This window comes from Talpa occidentalis, unplaced genomic scaffold (assembly GCF_014898055.3).
Source record: "Talpa occidentalis isolate TD23 unplaced genomic scaffold, MPIMG_talOcc4v2.1 talOcc4.6, whole genome shotgun sequence".
Lineage (NCBI taxonomy): Eukaryota > Metazoa > Chordata > Mammalia > Eulipotyphla > Talpidae > Talpa > Talpa occidentalis.
The window spans coordinates 43,916,186-43,925,186 of record NW_023604972.1 but is presented as its reverse complement, the minus strand read 5'-3'; the positions used below and the strand labels follow the sequence as shown (position 1 = coordinate 43,925,186).

General features: G+C 38.8%; 1 pseudogene; it reads right to left on the bottom strand.

Annotated features, from left to right (window-relative positions):
* Positions 1-567: 567 nt before the first annotated feature.
* LOC119261151 (60S ribosomal protein L6-like) lies at positions 568-7,506 on the bottom strand (annotated as a pseudogene).
* Between the last annotated feature and the right edge of the window lie 1,495 nt (positions 7,507-9,001).

The window sequence follows — 9,001 nt, the reverse complement described above, 5'->3', positions numbered from 1 at the left end:
AAGAGATAGAAAATCATTGTTGTTTTAATTTTTTAAGTTTTGGGGTGATTTGTTACCTATAATAATAACTGAAACAGAAAGTTTAGGTACATTAGTCAAAGGGCCTGGGATAAGAGACTGAAGTTAAGGGTGCACTTCCAAGGTAAGAGCTAAATAACAGAACGAGTTTGAGCATATGAGAAGAATTTGAGACCAAGGATAGGGTAGCCAATACGGGAAGCTACAGTGAAGCAAGATTAATTAGTATTCTAGACATAGTAGATTACTTGTTTCACATTTGTACTTCTTAAAATTAAGTCTACATTTGTTGGCTTCTCCCCACCCATTTTAATATGGAAAATGTCAGATATATGTAAAAAGGAAGAGATTAATACAGCAAATCACATATTCAACATTTCAACATGATCAGCTCAGAGCTAACCTTACTTAGCTATAACATTACCCACTTTTTCCCTTCACAAGATTTTGAAGCAAATTCTAGTCATTATATTATTTTACTACTATTTATTTCAGATAGCTCTAAAAAATAAGAACTTTTTTTTTTAATGTATCAGTTATTGAATTAGATTCTTGGTAAGAAATTTAGAACACAAATTTGTAATGGTAAATTCCGTTGGTGAGAGCAAACACAGAGCAGAGGTAGTCCGGGAGCTGAGGGTTAGCTTTTTTTTGTCAGAATTTGTGAATCCACAGCTTTCCATTCAAACTTGTGCTGCTCTGTAATCTTGTATTTCTCCTTCTCTGTATAGAAGATCTCACCATCCTGGTGTTGGAGTTTATATGGCTTCTTCTTGAGTAAGCATCAGTGTAATGTTTTGGAATTTTTCACAATGCTGATGTTAATTTTGATGAAGGTGTCAGTGACAAATTTCTGGTTTAGCCTGTGCAGAGGGATTTGATTGAGGGACAGTGATTTAGTCACAGTAGCAGCCGCTGCTCAGTTGCTTCAGGAATTTGCCTCCGTGGTGCCCAGTGAGGATGATCAGAATGGTCCCAGGAGTAATGCTAGCTCTTACATGTTGACCAAAAGGTATTTGCTGTGGCTTTTAAGGCACCTTTTCAGTGGGATAATATGCATTCTCTGATGTTTAACCACTTGGCTACCACTTGGATACTGCCAGTCTTGTCACCACCAGCCGGTTTTGTGACAACAACAAGAAACTTATTTTTTCTTTTCAATCCTGGATTTAGCTGCTGAATACTTTCTCTTGTACTAATCTTTCTGGACACATAGTAGGTTGGTATAGTCTTCCAAATCCTCTGAGTACGATAAGGTTTTGACTGCAGTGGCGTTTCCCCTTCTTAGGTGTTTTGGTCTTGGGGGTTACCCTTCTTAACTTTGCCAGCAGCATCAGTTTTCTTTTTTCTTTTTTTTTTTTTTAAAGCATCAGTTTTCTTGGCTTCAGATTTCTTTTTCTAACTTAGCCCCCTTCTCAGCTTTTTCACCTACCATCTTGCAAGATGGGAAGAGCAAGAACTATTTAAAAAAAATATAACCACAATGCTATGATCACACATTAAGCAATGACCAATGATATATTATATATTAATAACTTTTGTTTCTTCAGAATCTGAATAACAATAGCATTGTCAGAGAAATAAAATGTAATCTACATGTGAATTTTTAAATCTAACTTCAAAAGTAAAAGTGAAATTAACTTTAATGTTTTATTTTATCCAATATATTTAAAATATTACCATTATTTCAATAATTATCAGTATAACATTTTAAAACCGTATTTTGTTTTTTTTCATATTAAGTTTTGAAATATGGGGTGTGGGTCACATACCTCAATTTGGACTAGCTGTAGGTGGAGTGCAGATCTACTCACTGCATGATTGAAGTGTCTCTTATGTTACTTTTTAATCCATGGGGCCCCTTTTCTCCTCTATGTATTCCTTTTTTCTTTCCTCGTAAATTTAATTATTAAAAAACAATGGTGTTTGGGGGCTTCCCCGGTGGCGCAGCGGTTGAGCGCTGGGTTGCGAAGCTGCCCGCAGCCTCTGCAGCACCGGTTCGATTCCCGGCCACCAGGCGAGGGTCCCACATGGCTCGCAGATCTCTCCTGCTGCCCGCAGTGTACTTCATCATTCTGCCTGTTCTGTTTCCCGCTCTGGCTCTGGTGAATTCTCTCACCTGCGCTTCTGACTGTACTCAGTGCTTGTATAAATAAATAAATAAATATTAAAAAAAATTTCCGTTTAAAAAAGAACAATGGTGTTTGTCCTCTAGGGTTTTCTGCATTCAGGATTTTGTTCCTTTGTCCCTGTGGCATCATTTATAATGTTCTTATATAATGTTCATTTATAATGTTCTTGTAATCTCTGTACTTCCTGTAAACACCCTAAACAAGGAGCTTGATAAGATTTAAGTTAGCTTTTTGTCAAGACATCATGTAGGTTATGTATGTTCTTCCATTAGACATACAAAGACTGACAGTCATTGATGATCATTTACTTATACCCATTACTTTGCTAAGGGTTAAAGATTATTCTCATATTTATCTTTTATTTATTGACTTCAAATTTACTATAAGGAGCTACCAGAATCTATAGGATGCAGCAAAAGTATTCTTAAGAGTGAGATAATAATACAGGCCCACATTAAGAAACAAGAAAAATCCCAAATAACCTAATATTATACCTAAAGTAACTTAAAAAAGTGGAATGAACAAGACTAAAAGTGAATAGAAGGAAGGAAATAGTAAAAATAAGAGTGGGAAAAAATGAAATATATAAATGCATATACAAAAAAATCAATGAAACTAAGAATTTGTTCTTCAAGCAGTTAAATAAAAATAAACAAACCTCTATCTAGGCAAATGAAGAAAAGGAAAAAGCATTAGTAAAAATAATCACAAATGAAAGAGGAGAAATTACCACAGGTAGCAGACATACAAAGGTTCATAAGGGAACAACTACATGCCAGTAAATTAGATAACCCTTGAAAAAATGGGCAAATTTCTAGATCAATCTATCAACTAAGACTAATCTAGGAAAAAACACAGGAGTTGAATACTACAATCACAAGTGTGGAAATCTAACAGCTATAAAAAACTCTTTTTTAAAACAAAAATCCAAGACCAGATGTTTCATAAATGAATTTTATCAAAGCTTTAAAGAACTAATGAGGCCTCCCTAGTGGTGCAGAGGTTAAAGACAGTGCTAACAAGCTATCACCAGCCACTGCAACATGAGTTCGATTCCCCAGCCAGCCAGGGAGGTGACCCACAAAGCACAGCAGACCTCTCCTATCTCACCTGCTACTCCCCTCAGCAGTGTATTTCTTTTTTTTTTTTTTATAAATAGATTTAAAAAAAAAAGATTTATTTATTTATTTATACAAGCACTGGGTACAGTCAGAAGCACGGGAGGGTGAGAGAATTCACCAGAGCCAGAGCGGAGAACAGAGCAGGCAGACTGACGAAATACACTGCTGAGGGGAGCAGTGGGCATTGCAGGAGAGGTCTGTGTGCCATGTGGGATCCTCACCGGGGGCTGGGGATCGAACCGGTGCTGCAGAGGCTGCAGGCAGCTTCACAGCCCAGCGCTCAACTGTTGCGCCACCGGGGAGGTCCTCAGCAGTGTATTTCAGTAGATCTGCTTGTTCTGCTTCTCACTGTCTCTGGTGAAGCCTCTCATCCCCACCCCCACACCTCTGGCTTGTAGCCCAGTTCTTGTATGCATAAATAAATAAATCTTTACAAAAGAATACCCATTTCACTAAAAAGATCCACAAAAAGGGAATACTCCCTTTACCCTAATAATAAGAATTGATAGAAAGCAGAATAAAGGGAAATTATAGACTAATATCTCTTGATAAACACTGACAAAATCTAATAGGAAATATTAGCAAATCAAGTTCAACAGTGTATCACAAGGATTATACTTCATGTTCAAGAGGGCTTTATCTTAGGGTTATATGGCTTTATCTTAGGGTTTATATGGTTTAATATACATAAATCAAACCACACAGTAGAGCAACACAAGTAAATCTAAAAATCAATCAATAGATGCAGAGAAAGCATTGGATAAGATTCAGCACACATGGTAAAAACAAGATTGGAATAGAAAGAACCGACTTTAATATAATAAAGGCCATATATGACAACCAGCAGCCAATATGATACTTACTGGTGAAAACTGAAAGCTTTCGCCATATGATCTTACGGAGATCATATGATTTTATGGAACAAGACAAGGATGCCTATTGTAACCATTTCCGTTTAACTCTGTATTAGAAGTTTTGGCCAGAGATACCAGAATACAACTGGAAATAAAGGGAACCCAAGTGAGAAAAGAAACTACCACTATTTGTAGACTATATATTATGGACAAATATGTAATATTTGTATATTATATATATATATATATAGAAAATCCTAAAGACTCATCCAAAAAGTTATTGGAAACAACAGATGAACAGGAAAGTGACAGGTTACAAAATCAACATACAAAAATCTGTGGCTTTTTTTATATACAAATAGGCAAAAAGGAAAGAAATTAAAAAATAACGCCATTATCCATTATAATTGCTTTAAAAATAAGTAAATACCTCAGAATTAACCTAACTAAGGAGGTAAAGGGCCTATACAATGAGAGCTATAAGATGTTATTTAGGGGCTTAGATAGTGACATGAGGAGGTGAAAGGATATCATCCCATACTCATGAATGAGGAGACTCAATATATTAAAAATGACTCTTCTGCCTAAAATGATATATAAATTTAATGCAATCTCCATTAAACTACCAGCATTATTTTCCAAGAAATTCAACAAACATATTGAAATTTATGGAGAACTGTAAAAGGTCTCAAATTGAAAAGCAATTCCTGAGAAAACAGAGAAATGGAGGTATCGTATTACCTGACTTCAAACTTTACTATAAAATAACAGTACTAAAAGCAATATGGTATAGGCATAAAAATAAATACATAGATCAATGGAATAAAATTGAAAGCCGAGAAATGAATCCATGCACATCTCAGTATCTGATTTATGATAAAGCTGCTATGACCCAACTATGGGGAAAAGACAGTCTCTTTAATAAATCTTGCTGGGGAAATTGGAAAGCCACTTGTAAAGAAGGAAGTTGCTTTACTAATTCCATACACAAAAATAAACTCCCAATAGATAAAATATTTAGATATAATACCTACAACAATGAGAGATATAGAAGAAAACATTGGTAATACATCGTGTGACATCAGTGATAAAGATGTTTTTGGAGATTTGACCTGTATAGTAAGGGAATTAGAAATAAACAGCTGGGGGCCTCCCTGGTGGTGCAAGGGGTTAAGCAACACACTATGAAGCAATCTACAGCCTCTGCAGCACGAGTTCGATCCCTGGCCGGCCAGGGAGCAACAGCACATGGCGCAGCAGACCTCTCCTGACTTGCCCGCTGCTCCCCTCAGCAGTGTACTATGGTCACTCTGCCTGTTCTGCTCCCACTTTGTCTCTAGTGAATCCTCTCATCCCTGGCATCTCTGGCCTGTACCCCACCTCTTGTGTGCATAAATAAACAAATCTTTAAAAAAACAAAAGAAATAAACAGTTAGGATTAGCTTAAGCTTAAAAGCTTTAACGTAGTGAAATAAAATACAAGAAGATTAAAAAGACATCCTACTGAAAGGGAGAAAATATTCACAAAATGCATAACTGAGAAGAAACTAGTAACCAAGATATATAAAAAGCAGTATGATTCAACAATTAAAATACAAACCAATTAATAAATTGGCAGTATGTATGAACAGTTCGTCAAAGAGGTTATTCAGAAGGCTGGCAGACATACGAGAAAATGTTCATCATAGCTTCCAATAAAGAAGATGAAGGTTAAAACCACAATGAGCGCTCTCCGGTGGCATAGGGGTTAAGTGTCAGCACTGTCACCACTATAGCCTGAGTTTGATCCCCAGCCAGGGAGCTCCCACATGGTGCAGCAGACCTCTCCTACCTCTCGCCCACTGCTCCCCTCAGCAGTGTATTTCAGTAGATCTGCCCCTTGTGCTCCCCGCTCTGGTGAATCCTCTCACCACCCTCCTCCCAGCATCTCTGGCTTATACCTCAGTTCTACTCAAAAATAAAGAAAATCTTAAAAAAAACAAAAAAAAACAAAAAAAACCACCACAATGAAATGCCATCTCATAGACATAAGAATAGCATGTGGTGGGCCTCCCTGGTGGCGCAGGTGGTTGAGCGCAGAGCTGTGAAGCTGTCTGCAGCCTCTGCAGTGCTGGTTTGATCCCCACCGGCCACGGAGATACCCACATGGCATGACAGACCTCTCCTGTCTCACCTGCTGCTCCCCTCAGCAGTGTGTTTCTGTCGGTCTGCCTGTTCTGTTCCCCGCTCTCTCTTTGGTGAATCCTCTCACCCTCCCACACATCTGGCTTGTGCCCCAGTTCTTATATAAAAATAAATAAATCTTTAGAAAAGCATTCTTTTAAAAAAGAATAGCATGTGTTAAAAATACCTCTGCTGGAGAGGATGCAGAGAAAGAGGAGCTCTATAACATTGTTGGTGGAAGTGTAAACTGGTGAAACCATTACAGAAAGCAGTCTGGATTTACCTCAAAAAACTGAAAATGGAAATACTGTAGGACCTGGCAGTCCCTCTCTTGGCATCTATCTGAAGGATATGAAACCACCAATTCAAAAAACTATATGTTCTGCAATCTTATGGTACCATTATTTATAATAGCTAAGACATGGAAGTAACCTAAATGTCCATCAATAGACAATTGCATCAAGAAGATGTGGAATATTATTAATATTAATATTATTAATATTATGGAATATTATTCAGCCATAAGGAAGAATGAATTGCAGCCATTTTCAGGAAATTTTGACTTTCATATAAAATAGAAGTTCAAGGCCTTCCCTGGTGGCACAGGCGGTTGAGTGCAGAGCTGCAGAGCTGTGAAGCTGTCCGCAGCCTCTGCAGTGCTGGTTTGATCCTGGCTGGCCGGCAGGCAAGGATCCCACATGGCGGGGCCGACCTCTCCTGTCTCGCCCGCTGCTCCCCTCAACGGTGTATTTCGGTCCTTTTGCCTGTACTCTGTCTCTGGTGAATCCTCTCACCCTCCGTGTATCTGGTCTGTACCCCAGTTCTTGTATAAATAAATAAACAAATAAATCTTTAAAAAAAAATAGAAGTTCACTTCAGAGTAAAAAAATACAGTATTCACAAGTTCATATTCTTAGTTGATGTGTGTGTTTGTGTGTGTGTGAAGAAGACTTTTATATATAGGTATTATTTCAATAGAAATGTTACAAAGGAATATTTTCTGTGTTGATGGGAATAATCCATATATTGATAGACGTATTAGGTTCTATCACATAAATAAATTTAAAAAATTTATTACTTTTTTCACATTTCACGATATGTAAATTTTATATTGATATAAATGCAATAACAAGGGTAAAAAAAATGACCACTAAACATTAATAGAAGGAATCCTATTTACAAATCTCTTCCACCAACCATTTAACTGACCAATCCAGGATGCCAGCTGTTGGTTGGGTTCTAGGTGGGGAATGTTCAGGTGTTCACTGGGGTTTGTTGTGTCTGCTGCATCCATGGTTACTGGTTTGTGATGCATCAGTGCCTTAGGCGGGGCTGCCATTTTCTGCTCATCTTGTCTTTGGGCTGATCATTGGGGAGATGGAGCTGCTGTTCAGTAACTTGAGTCTATGATTTACTCACCAGAGCTCCCAGTGTAACATTTGCTGTATCCATGTTTCATCAGCTTAATGGGTCTCTTATGTTCAAACTTGTTCAGCCTGTTAGAAGTCAGTGTTTGTAAGATGAATTGAAACGTTGAGAACACTGTCTGCATGAATTGAAGAGAAATGCCATCTCATCGACAATGTTTGTGCTGCTAAGGATAGGAAGTTTGCGGGATTGAGACAACTTTAGAGAATGCCTGACTGGAGAAAGGGTCATCAATAATAGCCAATGTTGCAGAACAATTACAGAAAGATGATGAAGACCAACTTGATTTCAGTGGAGGAGCTACTCTGGTTCAAGTACCGAAAGAAAAGAGACTCACATAGGAAAAAGAAGTGGGGATGATGGAGGTGGCCTCTGTGCTCAAGACCCCTGAAAGAGTTTATGAGAATCACCACCTCACAAGGAGCTCTTCAATCCTGTCGTGGGGCCAAGAATAAGTCCTGAAAATCCCTTCCCAAGAAGTGGACCTGGATCTGAACTGGAGCAAACCAGGGGATACCAGGTAGACCCAGTTGGTGAGTCCTCACCCTTGAGCTTAAGAATGCAGGGCATGTCCCAAAAAAGCAGACACACAATGAGAAGCAATAACAGGATTTATATACATAGGGAGTTAGAACAAAAGTGGGGGAGGAAGAGAGAGAGAATTTATAAGATGGCTTGTGACCAGATGCTATTTGTCCTACCAGAGGTAGTGTCCACTGAGCTGAGACCAAGGTCCAAGCTGCAACTGTATGTGGCAACCTGGCAGCTTCTCCACAAACTACCCAACTCCCAGCAGCTTAACTCCCAAAGCCCCAGCTCTGCCCTCTTCCCTGTCAGCCCTCACTAAGGAGGTGAAGTCTGGAAGCTCCACCTTCTACCATTGAGCTAAGCATGAGTATCACCCACTTGCTCAGAGCTTGCTTCTCACTGTTCCTCTGGGGTATGTTAGTGGAACACTGTTCCTTCCCCGCCACACAGGCCTCCTGACTGCCCCACTGCATTCACCAGCTTCAGTTCTGCCTGAGGGACATGGGATCAGTGGATGCAGGGGAGGCTTCCCCTTGGGTTGCAGAGTCCTCCACTTCATGTGCTGGACTCTCATGCAGTCGTATACTCCTACCTAGAGTCTGCCAGAAAGGTGAGTGTCTTCAGTGAAATGAAAGATTTAGGAGTGTGGGATAGAACCATCTTAGTCAAGTGAAACCCTTTTGCTTAAACATCCATAGCTGATAATGAAGACTTTCTCCCTATTTTTAAAGAAGGGATTTTATCTTCCCTCTTCTTT